Below are 18,996 nucleotides of genomic sequence, written 5' to 3'. Positions count from 1 at the left end.
TGTGGTGGGGTATAATACATACATATACAGAATAATTTTTTTTGACTTCTGCAATTTGAACTAGTTATGTATGCTATTTATTTTTTATTTATACTATTTTATTTTATTTATTCCAAAACCCGGAAAGAAGGCTCTTCCATGCCTAAGGCTTATAGACCTACCGTAAGCTATGTAATGCTTATGTAAAGTGTCAATAAACAGACTTTTATAGCGTTTTCTTTTCTCAAAAACATGTAACATTTATTCTGCCCTGTATTCGGATTTTCAATTTGTGGATGAGAGTTGACTAGCATAATAGGAAGACATTTCTCTGTTCTTTTATCACGTAAAAAATGGAAAACATTCAAAAAGGTAGTACAGCATTTGTATAATGTTGAAATATAAAAAGGCAGCATTTTCATCGAGAAAAGAAAACGCTATTAGTAGTGGACGAGTTATCAGTCGGGAACTCACTACCCTATGCCAGGGTATCCGTAGCCTTTTATGTACTAACATGTACATATGTATCTAGTGTCCGATCGATTCCCAATTTTTATCCGATGCGGAGCTGATTCTTTCATAAACAAATTTATTTAATAAACTAGGATAATAACAAAAGTAAAACAAATAACGTTTTTATTATAATATACATGAAAAAAATATGTTATTCGCGTTTATCCTAGTACGGTGGGACGTCAGTTGTATATTTGTAGACAATATCCGAAACTAGTAGGTCTGATAAAACAAATCCGTTATTTTTCAATGGGATGGCTTTAGTAATTTGTATATCGCGGTGTATATGTGCGATCGGTATTTTTAATGATGAAGTTCGAACTAAGGCTGTCACACGGGTTTACGTCAAACTTTATCGACCGAATGTCCATATGTGATTCGCTGCTGGATCGATACATTTCTTAAGTAGTGAAATGAAGGACGGTTAAGTTACACGGCAGATAATATATTATTTTTAGCCCTTACTGCAAAACTAATTCGAAACTGTACTATCAACAATGGGACCGTCTGAAGGAACCAACTGCCCATAAACGGTCAGCCAATAGGACAAGAGTTGTGTTCCACCAGGATAACGACAAGCCCAACATATTGACAGGAACTCGGTAGAAGCATCAGAAGCTTGTTTGGGATTCTTTGGCATCCACATTTTAGTCCAGGTCAGGCACCAAGAGATTATTACCTGCTCTTGTATACTGCGAATGATTTTACTTGTGACAAAATCGCCTCAAGAGAAACTTTTATAAATCGACTGTCCCAGTGCATATTTGACATAAATCATTCTAACTGTATATGCAACAAATAGTTTTTTTATTTGTGGCCAATACTGACCGAAGCCGATACCAAGGCCGATGCATCGGTCAGACTCTAAATCAGATATATCGGTCAGAACTAGTTGCGATCCAATTATTTCGTTTATTTTTGGTCTGTGAAAAGAGTTTATCAGGCATGTACGCTTTCGGGCAATATTTTCACATTTTCCGTTTTCAAATCGTTTGACATGTTCTGTAAATAGTTCCGTCTTTGTTTTTATTCGAACATATACAAATAATTTTGTTGCCCTGTTCTGCAAATCGGAATCGTTTCAATTTTCCCGTTTCATATTCACAACGATAGAGATTTTAAATTAAAATCAACGCTTTATTCAATTTAAATTGATTACAATTTACCTTTCCTTAAGGCTAACTTCGGGTGCAACCGAACATTTTATACTTTCGCAATTTATTGCTATATTTTTATACTTTTGCAAAAAAGTTGCTAAGAGAGTATTATAGTTTTGTTCACATAACGGTTGATCAGGGTGACGAGACGAGTCAAAATCCAAATGTCTGCCTGTCCGTCCGTGCAACGGATAAATTGAGTAAAAATTGAGATATCTTGACGAAACTTGGTACACATGTTCCTTGGGACAGTGAGATGATTGCTTTCGAAATGACCAAAATCGGACCACTGCCACGCCCACAAAATGGCGAAAACCGAAAGCACATAAAGTGACATAACTAAGCAATAAATAAAGCTATAAAAGTAAAATTTAGTACAAAGGATCGTCCTAGTAAGGGATATATTTGAATGCAATTTTTTCTCTATTTTTCCTCTATTAATTTTTTTATACAAAAGCTGTATCAACCAAACTCCATAAAGTCCAATAGAACAAGTAAGGCAGGCTAAGTTCGGGTGTAACCGAACATTTTATACTCTCGCATGAGAAAGAGATAATCGTAATGATTAATTTATTTCTATATTAAGGAATATGAAAAAAAACAATAGTTTTTACAGTGAATGCAAATTTCTTACATCAATATAATAGGTATCATAAATTTTATTAATTAAATGTATTATAATATTTAAAATTTATTTAAATTTTAAAGATATATTTTTACAACAGTCTTACATATATATATTTTTCAACATTTATACTTACATTTAATTTATTCTTAAACTATTTAATTCTACCTTATATTTATACAAATTCTTATATTTTAACAAATAATACAAATTATTTAAATTTTCTTAGTTGACATATGTATATATATATTTTATTTTAAATCATTTTTTTCTAAGAAAGTGTTTTTAAAATTGGTAAGCTATTCTTATGTCATTATGTGTGAAAAAGAGAAATATTGTACTAAGCCTTAGTCTGAAATGGAGACGCAAATACCATCATGATAGCTATGCACTGTCTCATAAGTGATAGCATCAACACGGGAATGATCCATATTTGAAAATGCCCAATCACTTTGAGTACCCGCTGGAGTAGTTGAATAGTCTACACTAAACAAAGAACTAAAGTTTTTTTCTTGAAGAAGATTTCTTATTGTACTCCCTGTAGACTTTAAACAAATGTTAAAATCTCCAACAATTATGACATTTTGATTGCACAACTCAGTAGTAAGGATTTCTTGAAGTTCTGCAATTAAATGTCTGAGAGGAAAAGCTGAGTTTCTGTAAAGAACTAGTATATTATGATTGAAACATTTAAACAAAACTGCTTCTAAAACTTTGCGGTCTGAATAAATTTTCTTTACAATTTTTGCTTCTATAGAGCTAGCAATACTATGCTTTGCATTAATTATAAGGCCCCGTTTATTCCGGTTACTTGTCTCAGTGCTGTCTATCCGCAGCTCGTTTATTAAAGTAAATCCTGGTATCTCAAAATGTTCATCAGGAAAACTCCAGGTTTCTACGAAGCATAAAATATCTGACGATAGCATCAGGCAGTCGCCTTTAATATCGTTAATGTGAGAGTGAAGACTCTGAACATTATGAAATAAAATTTGAAGTGCTGATACCCGAGAAATCATATAATTGAAATTTGTGGTTAAAGCTTTGTTTGTGCTCAATTCCATCAGTTCTCTAAATACTGGATCTGACTCAGAAAATTGATTAGGGGGAATAAAATTACCTACGATGAAGAGACCTTCTGCGGTTGTAGCTCGACTACAAGCGACATATGTATATCGAAGCTCTAGGCATTCTGGGTCGAGTATGAACTACCACTTTACTATATGTGGCACCCTGACTTTTATGAATAGTTATTCCCTCAGCCGGAACAACTGGAAATTGATGTCTTTCAATTGAAGTTTGTTCGTTTCGTTTATATTGAAAAGATCTCAGAACTTTTTCAATTGGTGTCCAGGAACCTTCTATAGGGTGAGGCCTTTTTGATCGCGCTATCAAACCAACAGAAGGTTCCAAGAATTTAACCCAAAGAATTGCTGGAAAATTACAATGAAAATCAATTTGCATTAGTTGTGCAGTTGCCCCATTAACTAAGCCATCACTAGTGTTTATATTCACTGTAATCATATATTTGGCAGTGGTTCTTAATGTCGATTCGTAAGGCAGTCCCTGCGTTTCAGAAGATTTGAAAAGTTTAACTCTTTCCAAAATATTCTGATTCTCACTTATACCAATTCCTTTAACTTTAATACATCCAAATATACTCCTACATAGTGCGATCCTTCATACCTTATTTTATTTCCATAGCTTTATTTATGGCTTAGTTATGGCACTTTATGGCACCTTCCTATGGTGCCAAGAAATAAGTGTGCCAAGTTTCATTAAGATATCTTAATTTTTACTCAAGTTACAGCTTGCACAGACGGACGGATGGACGGACAGACAGACAGACATTCGGATTTGAACTCCACTCTTCATCGTGATCACTTTGGTATATATAACCCTATATCTAGCTCGTTTAGTTTTGGGTGTTACAAACAACCGTTATGTGAATAAAACTATAATACTCTCTTTAGCAACTTTTGTTGCGAGAGTATAAAAATAAATTTATATATTGTACATTTGAACTATTTATAGCAAAACACGCGATCATCTGAAAAAATCAAATATTTAACAACGATAAAAATATGGATACCTCTATATATTATTACACAAGGTCAGCTTATAAATAGAGCTTCAATATTTACTGTTGGCATCTTTAGCGTTAATTACAGTCAAAGGCTTTGAGACATGCTGTCTACCAAGTTCAGAAAAAGTGATTCTGGTATGTTTTCCCAGGAGTCCTTCAATCTATTGAAAATATCTCATTTATTGGGATCACAAGAATATCGGTCCAGCTTATCATTTAAATATTGCTATAAATGCTTAATAAGATTAAGTCAGAGGTTTGGGCAGGCCATAGTAGGATCTCTGTCGATTTTTGATCAAAACATTCTTCCTAACCCAACTTGTATGTTTGGGCAAGTCCATTTTTTGTGCTGAGGACTCTAAATTTGTACTCAGCATCACTCCGTAGGACTCTCCCGTCATTTGCATTCGATTAGTTAGATTTGATAGACCATTGTAGCTACAGCAACCCAAAACTTAATTATTTTCCTATTTAAATGGCAAATATTGCCACGGTATACATATTTTTGTTGTGTGCAAATCTTCAAAAAGTCTTCGTTCTGCAAGCGAAACAAAAGCTAACGGTATTTACCATGCCATTATAATTGCTAGCTTATAGTATCTACCAATATTATGTGAAATTTTTTTTGCTGAACTCTTTAAAGAAATATTCAAATAATAGTAAAAAATGTGGTGGGGTATAATACATACATATACAGAATAATTTTTTTTGACTTCTGCAATTTGAACTAGTTATGTATGCTATTTATTTTTTATTTATACTATTTTATTTTATTTATTCCAAAACCCGGAAAGAAGGCTCTTCCATGCCTAAGGCTTATAGACCTACCGTAAGCTATGTAATGCTTATGTAAAGTGTCAATAAACAGACTTTTATAGCGTTTTCTTTTCTCAAAAACATGTAACATTTATTCTGCCCTGTATTCGGATTTTCAATTTGTGGATGAGAGTTGACTAGCATAATAGGAAGACATTTCTCTGTTCTTTTATCACGTAAAAAATGGAAAACATTCAAAAAGGTAGTACAGCATTTGTATAATGTTGAAATATAAAAAGGCAGCATTTTCATCGAGAAAAGAAAACGCTATTAGTAGTGGACGAGTTATCAGTCGGGAACTCACTACCCTATGCCAGGGTATCCGTAGCCTTTTATGTACTAACATGTACATATGTATCTAGTGTCCGATCGATTCCCAATTTTTATCCGATGCGGAGCTGATTCTTTCATAAACAAATTTATTTAATAAACTAGGATAATAACAAAAGTAAAACAAATAACGTTTTTATTATAATATACATGAAAAAAATATGTTATTCGCGTTTATCCTAGTACGGTGGGACGTCAGTTGTATATTTGTAGACAATATCCGAAACTAGTAGGTCTGATAAAACAAATCCGTTATTTTTCAATGGGATGGCTTTAGTAATTTGTATATCGCGGTGTATATGTGCGATCGGTATTTTTAATGATGAAGTTCGAACTAAGGCTGTCACACGGGTTTACGTCAAACTTTATCGACCGAACGTCCATATGTGATTCGCTGCTGGATCGATACATTTCTTAAGTAGTGAAATGAAGGACGGTTAAGTTACACGGCAGATAATATATTATTTTTAGCCCTTACTGCAAAACTAATTCGAAACTGTACTATCAACAATGGGACCGTCTGAAGGAACCAACTGCCCATAAACGGTCAGCCAATAGGACAAGAGTTGTGTTCCACCAGGATAACGACAAGCCCAACATATTGACAGGAACTCGGTAGAAGCATCAGAAGCTTGTTTGGGATTCTTTGGCATCCACATTTTAGTCCAGGTCAGGCACCAAGAGATTATTACCTGCTCTTGTATACTGCGAATGATTTTACTTGTGACAAAATCGCCTCAAGAGAAACTTTTATAAATCGACTGTCCCAGTGCATATTTGACATAAATCATTCTAACTGTATATGCAACAAATAGTTTTTTTATTTGTGGCCAATACTGACCGAAGCCGATACCAAGGCCGATGCATCGGTCAGACTCTAAATCAGATATATCGGTCAGAACTAGTTGCGATCCAATTATTTCGTTTATTTTTGGTCTGTGAAAAGAGTTTATCAGGCATGTACGCTTTCGGGCAATATTTTCACATTTTCCGTTTTCAAATCGTTTGACATGTTCTGTAAATAGTTCCGTCTTTGTTTTTATTCGAACATATACAAATAATTTTGTTGCCCTGTTCTGCAAATCGGAATCGTTTCAATTTTCCCGTTTCATATTCACAACGATAGAGATTTTAAATTAAAATCAACGCTTTATTCAATTTAAATTGATTACAATTTACCTTTCCTTAAGGCTAACTTCGGGTGCAACCGAACATTTTATACTTTCGCAATTTATTGCTATATTTTTATACTTTTGCAAAAAAGTTGCTAAGAGAGTATTATAGTTTTGTTCACATAACGGTTGATCAGGGTGACGAGACGAGTCAAAATCCAAATGTCTGCCTGTCCGTCCGTGCAACGGATAAATTGAGTAAAAATTGAGATATCTTGACGAAACTTGGTACACATGTTCCTTGGGACAGTGAGATGATTGCTTTCGAAATGACCAAAATCGGACCACTGCCACGCCCACAAAATGGCGAAAACCGAAAGCACATAAAGTGACATAACTAAGCAATAAATAAAGCTATAAAAGTAAAATTTAGTACAAAGGATCGTCCTAGTAAGGGATATATTTGAATGCAATTTTTTCTCTATTTTTCCTCTATTAATTTTTTTATACAAAAGCTGTATCAACCAAACTCCATAAAGTCCAATAGAACAAGTAAGGCAGGCTAAGTTCGGGTGTAACCGAACATTTTATACTCTCGCATGAGAAAGAGATAATCGTAATGATTAATTTATTTCTATATTAAGGAATATGAAAAAAAAACAATAGTTTTTACAGTGAATGCAAATTTCTTACATCAATATAATAGGTATCATAAATTTTATTAATTAAATGTATTATAATATTTAAAATTTATTTAAATTTTAAAGATATATTTTTACAACAGTCTTACATATATATATTTTTCAACATTTATACTTACATTTAATTTATTCTTAAACTATTTAATTCTACCTTATATTTATACAAATTCTTATATTTTAACAAATAATACAAATTATTTAAATTTTCTTAGTTGACATATGTATATATATATTTTATTTTAAATCATTTTTTTCTAAGAAAGTGTTTTTAAAATTGGTAAGCTATTCTTATGTCATTATGTGTGAAAAAGAGAAATATTGTACTAAGCCTTAGTCTGAAATGGAGACGCAAATACCATCATGATAGCTATGCACTGTCTCATAAGTGATAGCATCAACACGGGAATGATCCATATTTGAAAATGCCCAATCACTTTGAGTACCCGCTGGAGTAGTTGAATAGTCTACACTAAACAAAGAACTAAAGTTTTTTTCTTGAAGAAGATTTCTTATTGTACTCCCTGTAGACTTTAAACAAATGTTAAAATCTCCAACAATTATGACATTTTGATTGCACAACTCAGTAGTAAGGATTTCTTGAAGTTCTGCAATTAAATGTCTGAGAGGAAAAGCTGAGTTTCTGTAAAGAACTAGTATATTATGATTGAAACATTTAAACAAAACTGCTTCTAAAACTTTGCGGTCTGAATAAATTTTCTTTACAATTTTTGCTTCTATAGAGCTAGCAATACTATGCTTTGCATTAATTATAAGGCCCCGTTTATTCCGGTTACTTGTCTCAGTGCTGTCTATCCGCAGCTCGTTTATTAAAGTAAATCCTGGTATCTCAAAATGTTCATCAGGAAAACTCCAGGTTTCTACGAAGCATAAAATATCTGACGATAGCATCAGGCAGTCGCCTTTAATATCGTTAATGTGAGAGTGAAGACTCTGAACATTATGAAATAAAATTTGAAGTGCTGATACCCGAGAAATCATATAATTGAAATTTGTGGTTAAAGCTTTGTTTGTGCTCAATTCCATCAGTTCTCTAAATACTGGATCTGACTCAGAAAATTGATTAGGGGGAATAAAATTACCTACGATGAAGAGACCTTCTGCGGTTGTAGCTCGACTACAAGCGACATATGTATATCGAAGCTCTAGGCATTCTGGGTCGAGTATGAACTACCACTTTACTATATGTGGCACCCTGACTTTTATGAATAGTTATTCCCTCAGCCGGAACAACTGGAAATTGATGTCTTTCAATTGAAGTTTGTTCGTTTCGTTTATATTGAAAAGATCTCAGAACTTTTTCAATTGGTGTCCAGGAACCTTCTATAGGGTGAGGCCTTTTTGATCGCGCTATCAAACCAACAGAAGGTTCCAAGAATTTAACCCAAAGAATTGCTGGAAAATTACAATGAAAATCAATTTGCATTAGTTGTGCAGTTGCCCCATTAACTAAGCCATCACTAGTGTTTATATTCACTGTAATCATATATTTGGCAGTGGTTCTTAATGTCGATTCGTAAGGCAGTCCCTGCGTTTCAGAAGATTTGAAAAGTTTAACTCTTTCCAAAATATTCTGATTCTCACTTATACCAATTCCTTTAACTGAGTCTTTTGCAGTTGAAAGGGTAGCCTCAGTTGGAATTCGACTAAGCTTAAGGGCATTAAAATGATTTGTCTCCTCGTTGGACCAAAATAAATGTATCGCATCATCGGGTACTTCTTCGGAACTAACTATACGAGTTTCAATTAGCGATATATCATTATTTGTCATAGTACCGGATGCCATACGGTTTAATGCTATAGCAAAAGCCTGATCCTCTCTTTGCCTCATTATTTCGGTTAATTCAAAGTATTTGAATAAATCCCACAAAGGGGAACCAACTAAAGTGCTGTATGCATCATTTGGATTAGAAGAGAATATCCACCTATGTATCTCCAACAGGTGAAAGTTGCTTCAAATCACCAAACACTATAATCGGTATGCCACCGAAGGGTCTTTCTGTTTTGAAAATTTGTTTTAATCTGGCATCAACAGAACTAAACATTCGAGCGCCTACCATTGATATTTCATCAATTACAACTAATTTTAAATCGATAAGCCTGGAATATAATGAATTAACTACGTCATTGCTAAGTGGCCTCAACTCTCTATTCAGCTGATTAACAGGTAAAGAAAATATTGAGTGAAGCGTTAGTCCACCTATTCCGAAGGCTGCTTTTCCTGTAGGTGCACAAAGAAGAACTTTCAAGGAGCTTGGATTGGATCTAGGTATAGAATTAAAACGATGATTAAGAGCTTGATATATGGAAGATATTAAACGACTCTTTCCTACACCTGCTCCGCCACCAATGAACTCATAAAATGGGCGATTTGTTTTTAGCTGGTGCATCAAGTATGTTCTTTGCTTAATATTAAGATTCTGAACTAAGGAAAATAATACCCCAACTGGAATTAAAGGGGGTAGTTTAATTAGTCTAATATTGCAATCAGATTCAGTATCATTATTTGTTGAATCTTCTCCATGCAAGTCCAACAAATTAATATTTGGGTTTATTTCTGGAAGAGCTAATACCCTGAATTCATTTTCCACAATGGGCAGTTCATTTTGTGTACCTTCTTCTAAATCTATTTCATTATACAGATTTTGTAGAACATTTTCAAGTTCTCTCTGCTCAAACACATCATATTTTTTTTCGATTTCCCTCAATTAGAATGCGATGTGCTATGCAAGTTTGTTCGTTCTCTTTTTGAATAACATCTTGTTGCTCATTCCGCCATGAATAGAAAAGCATTACCATTTCGCGGAAATAGTCAACCCTGGCCACATCAGGACTAAATCTTCTGTATCGAATAATACAAGGTTTGGTTCGTTTTTTAACAAAACCGCTACCATCTCTAAGGCGAAAGGCAATGCCACTTTCTAATAAGTTATCATCTTCCTCTCTTCTTCTTCTTGGCCACTTTCTTGCACTCTTCTATTTGATTTAACAAATTTAAACATTGATGCAAAATCTGCTAAGCAAACATTTTCTAACTGATCCGGCCGCTGCACAAAGCGGTCTAAAATACCAGTTACAAATATTTCAGTAGAATCTGAAGGAAGGCAGTTCCGCTCTAGATTTTACCATTCGAACACGTTCCTCCGGTCGTGAGGTATTTAAAAATATTTCTGCATTACTAGCTTCCGAAAGATGGAGCCCAATGCAGCAATAAACTGCTTCTTGTGCAGATATCTCCGTGCCAGATATGAATTTGTGACCTATATGCCTAAGTTTTTGCTTTACTGTATAGTTTCCAGCATTAACTTCTGAAATGGCTTCATTTAAGAGCCTAGAAATTCCTCTGTTCGATTTGCTAATATGCATCCAGTATATATTGAATATTCATATTTGCTCGATGGAGTTCCAAAATAAGAGGATTATAGAAAAGTTTTCCTTATGCCTTTCCAAAAGTTCAATATCTTCAGAAAAGGGAAGCAATATTTGTGTGGAAGGCATTGGTGGGTATGGTATACCAAAACGACAAAATTGTTGTCCTCTTATTTCTCTAGTACAAGATCGACTGTGGTTATGCTTTTGGTAACCCAAATAATTTTCCAAGTGGCTCACCGAACCATCTGTAGAAATATAATTGTCAATAAAATCGATAACTTCAGGGAACGTGTGAGGATCTTGAAGATTGGTCCTTGGAGCATTATTAAGCCAATACATGCCATGCACATGTGGGGAACCTCTCTGTTGAAACTCTACTCTCCAATAATAGTTCTTAACAAAATGTTCTCCAAAAATGCCGGTATTATCTTTAAAAAGTTTTAGGATTTGACGGTAGCGGTAATCAAAATATCTAGCACAAGTAACCGCATCTGAGCGGATTAATCGATATCTATCATGGGTTGATAAAATGTTGGCTTCCTCTTCAGAGATATCTTTAGAATCAACAGTTTTAGCAAGAATTACTAATAGTTCAACCCACTGAGATTCTGCAGCCGATAAAGTTATAAAGAAAGTTGGAAGTCCAAATTGGCGAATCATAGCAATTGCCTTTTTTTCTCAGCTTCCTAGTGAGCTGGAGAAGATCTTACACTTTTCAAAACTTTGTAACCATCATCGTGTTGAATCAAATTCTGTACAAAGTTTTCGTTTAAAAGATTTTGAGCCGTAACTCGGTTGCGTCCAGAATACTTTCTAAGGCAAATGGATGTGCTATTCTTTATTTGCAACAACTCTAATTTTTTGTAGTTGTAGAACAACTTTGGAATGGTGCATGCTCTTCGGTCATAACGGCGAATTTCAGAACGTACTATCTTGCTATATGTTTCAGAGCATGTACGTTTCTGTCCAACATATATTGTTCCAAATGACAATTCTTCTGAATTATTATCTTGAATTATGTCAATTGGTCTTTGCCCTTCACCTGGCGCTATAACAAAACGGTTATAGTCCAAATTTTCTAAAGGAATATTATCTAAAAGGGTCTCTTGACCACCTGGATTTAACTCTACAGGTAACGGTACTATGGGATTACGGTTGCCTGCGAGGGTATTAAGGGAAGTCTGTTCCGCTGAAAGAGATTGAACTAATCTAGCATCTTCGGCAGATGCAACAAAGGGAACTTCTTCTTGGTTATTAAATGTCGAAATCCAATTTTCATTAACACGTATATTGTGCTCACGATACAAAGGAGTGTTTATCAAAAACTGCAAAGCTTCCATTATCTTTTGGGGACGTCAGTATTTATATTTTGTTCAATGGACCGTACCTCTGGGTTTTCACGGCGAGACCTACGTTCTTGAGTATTCCTACTTTGCTCCTCAGAGCGAATTTGGGAGCTTTGCCGCCTAGTTCTACGTTGAGCTGTATTTAAATGTTGTTCAACTGACCGTATCACGGGATCTAATCTGCGACTAGCGTGGCTTTCGGTATCTTGTGATTGCTCACTAATTCTATACGCATTATTTGACCGTAAAAGTTGCATACGTCTTCTATTTTCAATGCGGCTGAGTACAAGAGATTTTCTTAATCTAGGCATTATGAATCAATAAAAATTGCTTACCAAAATATTGAAAATAATAATTTAAAATCCTTATAATTTTATGGCTATGTCCGGGAGTTAAGTGAGTGATCCTGAATTCAGGTCCAGTTTCAAGTAATTAAAACCTTTTTATTGACCTTCCAGTTTTCTGCTTCTTTAGAGGTGTATTATTGTATGGGTCCGTCCGGGATTTGATCCTGAGTTCCGCTCTAGTTCCAGTGTAATTAAATCCTTTTTATTGTCCTTTCGGTTATTTGCTTCTTTTGATGTGTATATTTATGTATATGTATATCATATGTTTACGAATTACAAAATGTGGTTTTAAAATATTGAATATTGTAAATTTACTTCTTCACTGCACAAGTTATCTATATTAACTGAACTCAACACAAAAGTATAAATTTAGTTTACTTAAACCTGTTGTATATGCACTTTTGTATATACTTTATATTTATTAATAAATTTATTATTATATTAGTGTAAGTAGATAAGATAAGGATAATGTTATTTTTACAAGTGATATGGGTTTTACCCAGCGCCGGTAAATTTAGGTAATGAATGGTTAAATACATTTCTTTACCTAAACAGATGTGTTCTGGGTAAAACCCATTTTTCGTAAAACCCTTAAAAAGCATATAACTGTTTTTATATTATTATGAAAATTCTAAATATCAAAGGCGGAAAAATAGTTTCACATGTTGGCAAAACTTTATATTAAAAAATGTTGCAAGTCTTAACCAACAAAAATCAATATATTCATCACCAATAACAATTATTTTGACAACCGAACAATATCTAATCGAAATGTTTTCGTTAAATTTTATAGTGGTATATTATGCTAATATCTATACAAATTCAATTAAAGAGGCAAAATGCAATAAATTGCGTATGCGAGTTACCAACCAAGCCCATAGGAGAAGTAGTAACTCAATATTATACATTTTGGAACAGAGACACGTTATTACAAGAAAAAAATTAGCTTGCATATATTTAGGATATTTTCAGGAAAAAATAGCCATGGGCACTAAATTCCTCATTCGATATCTGGGGTCTTGAAACGTTAGATACTGATTTCAGTGTTACAAACAACCGCTAGGTGGACACAACTATTATATTATGTGCAACTTGTTGCTAGAGTATACAAATGATGCAAAGGAAATCAATAATCGTGATTCGGCGAAACCGAGAATGGATACAATTATATTTGGTAGCATAAATTCAATAAATTCATAAATTCAATGTATTCTAAGGTAAAAGAAATACAATGGGAGAAAACCAATTAATATTTGATGAAAAATGTGCCCTTTGCATTTCAATGAGATATCTTGGTTATTTATGGATATTACCGTCATAGGTACTGAGATCCTCATGTTCGGTACCTGCAAAGTTATAGTCCGATTAATGTCAATGCTATATACGGGTATAGTTTATACGTATATAGTTTATAAAATTTTGTTCCGATATCTCCATTTACATTATCTAAGGTGAAAGAATCAGTTCGATTATAAAATTGTTATATGGAAAGTGGGCGTAGTTGTAATACGATTTGGCCAATTTTCACGCTGTACCATCAGGATGCCAAAACATTGTTACAAACTGAATTTTGTTGAAATTGGTCGAGTAGTTTCGGAGATATGGTTTTTGACCCATAAAGGGGCGGAGCCACGCCCATTTAAAAATTTTTATACCAATTTGAGTGTAGCCCTTCTGTGCCATCTTTACCATGACATCTAACATTTCTGGTGTTTTTCCTTACTGAATTAAAGCTGTTTTAGTAGTTTACAATATAACCTTTGTATGGGAGGTAGGCGGGGTTACGATCCGATTTCGCCCATTTTTGGAATGTATAAGGCAGTACCTAAAAGAAACGATTCCAGAAAGTTTGGTTGATATAGCTCAAGCAGTTTACGAGATATGTACAAAAAACTTAGTAGGGGGCGGGGCCACGCCCACTTATTCAAAAAAAGTACATCCAAATATGCCCCTTCATAGTGCGATCCTTTGTACCAAATTTTGTTTTCATAGCTTTATTTATGGCTTAGTTATGGCACTTTATGTGTTTTCGGTTTTCGCCATTTTGTGGGCGTGGCAGTGGTCCGATTAAACTCATTTTCGAAAGCAACCTTCCTTTGGTGCCAAGGAACACCTGTTCAAAATTTCATCAAGATATCTCAATTTTTACTCAAGTTACAGCTTGCACAGACGGACAGACAGACATTCGGATTTTAACTCCACTCGTCACCCTGATCACTTTGGTATATATGACTCTATATCTAACTCGTTTAGTTTTAGGTGTTACAAACAACCGTTACGTGAACAAAACTATATTACTCTCTTTGCAACATGTTGCGAGAGTATAAAAACGAAAATATATATACATATAGCATGTATATAGTATATGAGGGCTGAGGTAATTCCTGAACCGATTTCACTCATTTTCACCACCAACATACACTATACCTAAGATGATATGTTCACTTAATTTGGCTAAGATATTTCACATATCAACCGTTTTATAAGCTATTAAGCCCATCGTGTTTTTGAAAACCCTATAATTAGGTATATGGGAGCTAGCGGAAGATATGACCCGATTTTAACCATTTTTGATAGAGAGACACGCTATTAGAAGAAAACAAGTAAGGAAAGGCTAAGTTCGGGTGCAACCGAACATTTTATACTCCCGCAATTTATTGAAGAAATTTAACCAATACATATATGCGGAATAAAGCTCACCGTATTTTTGAAAAACCTATAATTAGGTAAATGGGTGCTAGGAGAAGATACTTTTGAAAAACCTACAATGAGGTATATGGAAATGTTATGACCCGATTTTAATAATTTTTGGAACAGAGACACACTATTAGAAGAAAACAATTTCCTCTGAATTAAATTGAGATATCTGAGAGATTTACCCATATTTTCGGTTAAAATTTATCCTTAGGCGCTGAGTTCAACATGTTCGCTATCTGGGGCCTTGAAAAGTTATGGTCCGTTTTCGACAATTTTTTCACAAGTGAAGCCATAGATGATATGCACTAATTGTGTAAAGTTTTATTCCGTTATCTTCATTGGTTCCTTATGTTTACATTATAAAGTGAAGGAATAAGATGGATTTCAAAATTGAGTTACATGGGAAGTTGTCGTGGTTGTGAACCGATTTCATATATTTTCCACACGTGTCATCAGGGTGTCAAGAAAATCTTATATACCGAATTTCATTCGAATCGGTCGAGTAGTTCCTGAGATATGGTTTTTGACCCATAAGTGGGCGATGCCACGCCCATTTTCCATTTTGTAAAAAAATCTGAGTACAGCTCCCTTCTGCTATTTCTTCTGCAAAATTTAGTGTTTCTAACGTTTTTCGTTAGTTAGTTAACCCACTTTTATTAATTTTCAACCTAACCTTTGTATGGGAGGTGGGCGTGGTTATTATCTGATTTCTTTAATTTTTGTACTGTAAAATTAAACGGCTAAAAGAAACGACTGCAGAAAGTTTGGTTTATATAGCTTTATTGGTTTGCGAGATATATATACAAAAAAGCTTTTGGAGGCCGGGCCACGGCCACTTACCCAAAAAAAATTACATCGAAATATGCCCCTTACTAAGGCGATCTTTTGTACCAAATTTTACTTTTATAAATGGTTCTTTTATTCACTAGTACATTCGTCGCATTTATGCTGATTTTCTTTTCTGTTAAAAAGAAACAACAAAGTGAAGTTTTGCTTTTCTGGAATCCACTTCTGATATTTGAAGCTTAATGCACTAAGACACAAAATATTAATCATGGATAGAAATATTGAAAATTGATATTGATCGTTGAAACGAACCTTCAGCAAAAAACCTATGACTTGTTGTCTATTTTATTAAATTACCTTTGGACATTTCTTTGATTAAAGGTATGATTTTGTTGAGTATTTCTTAAAATACATGCTTACTTAACCAATAGCTGGAAACAAACAAACAATCTTGAAGTCGGCAAGTAGAAAAGTTTTAGCAAAACTCACGTGGAATCTGATGCAGATAGAGGATTAGAATGGTCTCTCAATTGCCGCTTTTCGATTCTACCTTGATAATGTTGTTAATAAAAATTACTAAATTTCAAAATTTTAACCAACGAATTATTATACTCTCGCAGCAATAGTTGCTAAGAGAGTATTATAGTTTTGTCCACATAACGGTTCTTTGTAAGTCCTAAAACTAAACGAGTTAGATATAGGGTTATATATACCAAAGTAATCAGGGTGACGAGTAAAGTTCAAATCCAGATGTCTGTCTGTCCGTCTGTCTGTCCGTCTGTCCGTCCGTGCAAGCTGTTATTTGAGTAAAAATTGAGATATCTTAATGAAACTTGGAACACGTGTTCCTTGGCACCATAAGAAGGTTAAGTTCGAAGATGGGCGGAATCGGACCACTGCCACGCCCACAAAATGGCGATAACCAAAAACACATAAAGAGCTATAACTAAGCCATAAATAAAGTTATGAAAATAAAATTTGGTATGAAGGATCGCACTATGAAGGGGCATATTTGGATGCAAATAGGTTTTTTGTATATATCTTGCAAACCAATAAAGCTATATAAACCAAACTTTCTGCAGTCGTTTCTTTTAGCCGTTTAATTTTACAGTACAAAAATTAAAGAAATCGGATAATAACCACGCCCACCTCCCATACAAAGGATAGGTTTAAAATGACTAAAAGTGCGTTAACTCACTAACGAGAAACGTCATAAACACCAAATTTTACACAAGAAATGGCAGAAGAAATCTGGACTCAGATTTTTTTACAAAATGGAAAATGGGCGTGGCGTCGCCCACTTATGGGTCAAAAACCATATCTCAAGAACCACTCAACAGATTTCAATGAAATTCGGTACATAATATTTTCTTGACACCCTGATGACACTCGTGGAATATGAGCGAAATTGGTTCACTACTACGCATACTTCCCATATAACTCAATTTTGAGTTCCATCTGATTCGTTCACTTTATAAAGTATACATAAGGAACCAATGAAGATAGCGGAATAAAACTTTACACAAATAGTGCATATCATCTCTGGCTTCACTAGTGAAAAAGTTGTCGAAAACGGACTATAACTTTTCAAGGCCCCAGATATCGAATATGTTGAACTCAGCGCCTAAGGGTAAATTTTAACCGAAAATATGGTAAATCTCTCAGATAATTTAATGTAATTCAAAGGAAAGTGTTTTCTTCTAAAAGTGTGTCTCTGTTTGTTAAAATCGGGGAATAACTAGCCTAATTATAGGTTTTTCAATACGGTGGGCTTTATTCCGCATATATGTATTGGTTAATATGTGAGATATCTTAGCAAAATTAAGTGAGTGTATAATCTTGGATATAGTGTTCCCTGCTGGTGAAAATGAATGAAATCGGTTCAGGAATTACCTCAGGCCTCATATACTATATGTAACGATTTTCGTTATTCCATTAAACTTTGTGCCGAATTTAATAAAATTTCTTCAATAAATTGCGAGAGTATAAAATGTTAGGTTGCACCCGAACTTAGCCTTTCCTTACTTGTTTTTTGTTTGTTTTGTCAAAATATAATAAAGAAATTAGAAATTGTTTTCGAAAATAGATATAATATAAATGTTTATTAGCGTAGCAATTGATACATCTTAATTAAACTCAGTGCAAAACATTTGCTTCATAAATGAACAGTAGTATCTTGACTTCCACTTTCGTTCTAAATACGCACATTATCCGTAGCACGTAGCTTGTTTAGGACATAAGCAAAATTAATTGCAATAATGTAATATTCATTGCAACATTATTGAAGTTCAACAACATTAGGAAATTTTATCAAAACAAACATGCGCTCCAAATCTCGGAATCCGTCGATATTGACAAAGCGTAGAATGCTAATTCTGCCGAGCCTACAATAAACAAACTTCCACTTGAACTCTCAGATTCGTTCGATATCAATAAAGCGTAAACTGCAAGTTCTGCTGATAATGCAATATCTGCTAATTTGCTTCCTGTTTGGTCAATATTTGCGCTTGTATGTATTCTAATTAGAACATTTAAATGTTTCATGCTACAAGAAGAACATGTTCATTCATATGGAACCCGCGTCTTCCACAAAGTAAAGTGCGTGAATTCGTAACTCAGCGTTTCAATATGATGATGATGCGAAATCTTTCTTCTAATGAAGATGACAAATTTTCAATTTTAGAATATTTATAGTTTTGTAATAGTTTTTTTGCCATATTTATTGGTATTAATAAATAAATGTGACTTTCATTCTAAAAGAAAAATAGTAGATCGAAGTATTTGAGAAAAAGCTTGGTACATCGAGGCACTTAAGCGGAATTAATTTAAGTGCCATGCCCGCTTTAGTGTCTCAAAAGTGTTACATCTTTAGCAGTGGCGCTTAAGCGGGGATTACTGTATTTATCAATGCTTACTGTAGTCTTAGCATCGATTTTCGCGTTTGACAAAAGTCACTAAAGGATTATACAGAAATGACACCAAAGGATTAGACTATGCTCAAACATTCTATTAATTCATCATAGGCTCTCTTTAAATGTATGTGATAATAAAAATTTAATTACATTGATTATCAGCAGAAAACCATATGTACAATGATGAGTATCACAACATTTC

The sequence above is a fragment of the Zeugodacus cucurbitae genome, chromosome 3 (assembly GCF_028554725.1).
Source record: "Zeugodacus cucurbitae isolate PBARC_wt_2022May chromosome 3, idZeuCucr1.2, whole genome shotgun sequence".
Taxonomy (NCBI): Eukaryota; Metazoa; Arthropoda; class Insecta; order Diptera; family Tephritidae; genus Zeugodacus; species Zeugodacus cucurbitae.
Note: the sequence above shows the minus strand (reverse complement) of the source record.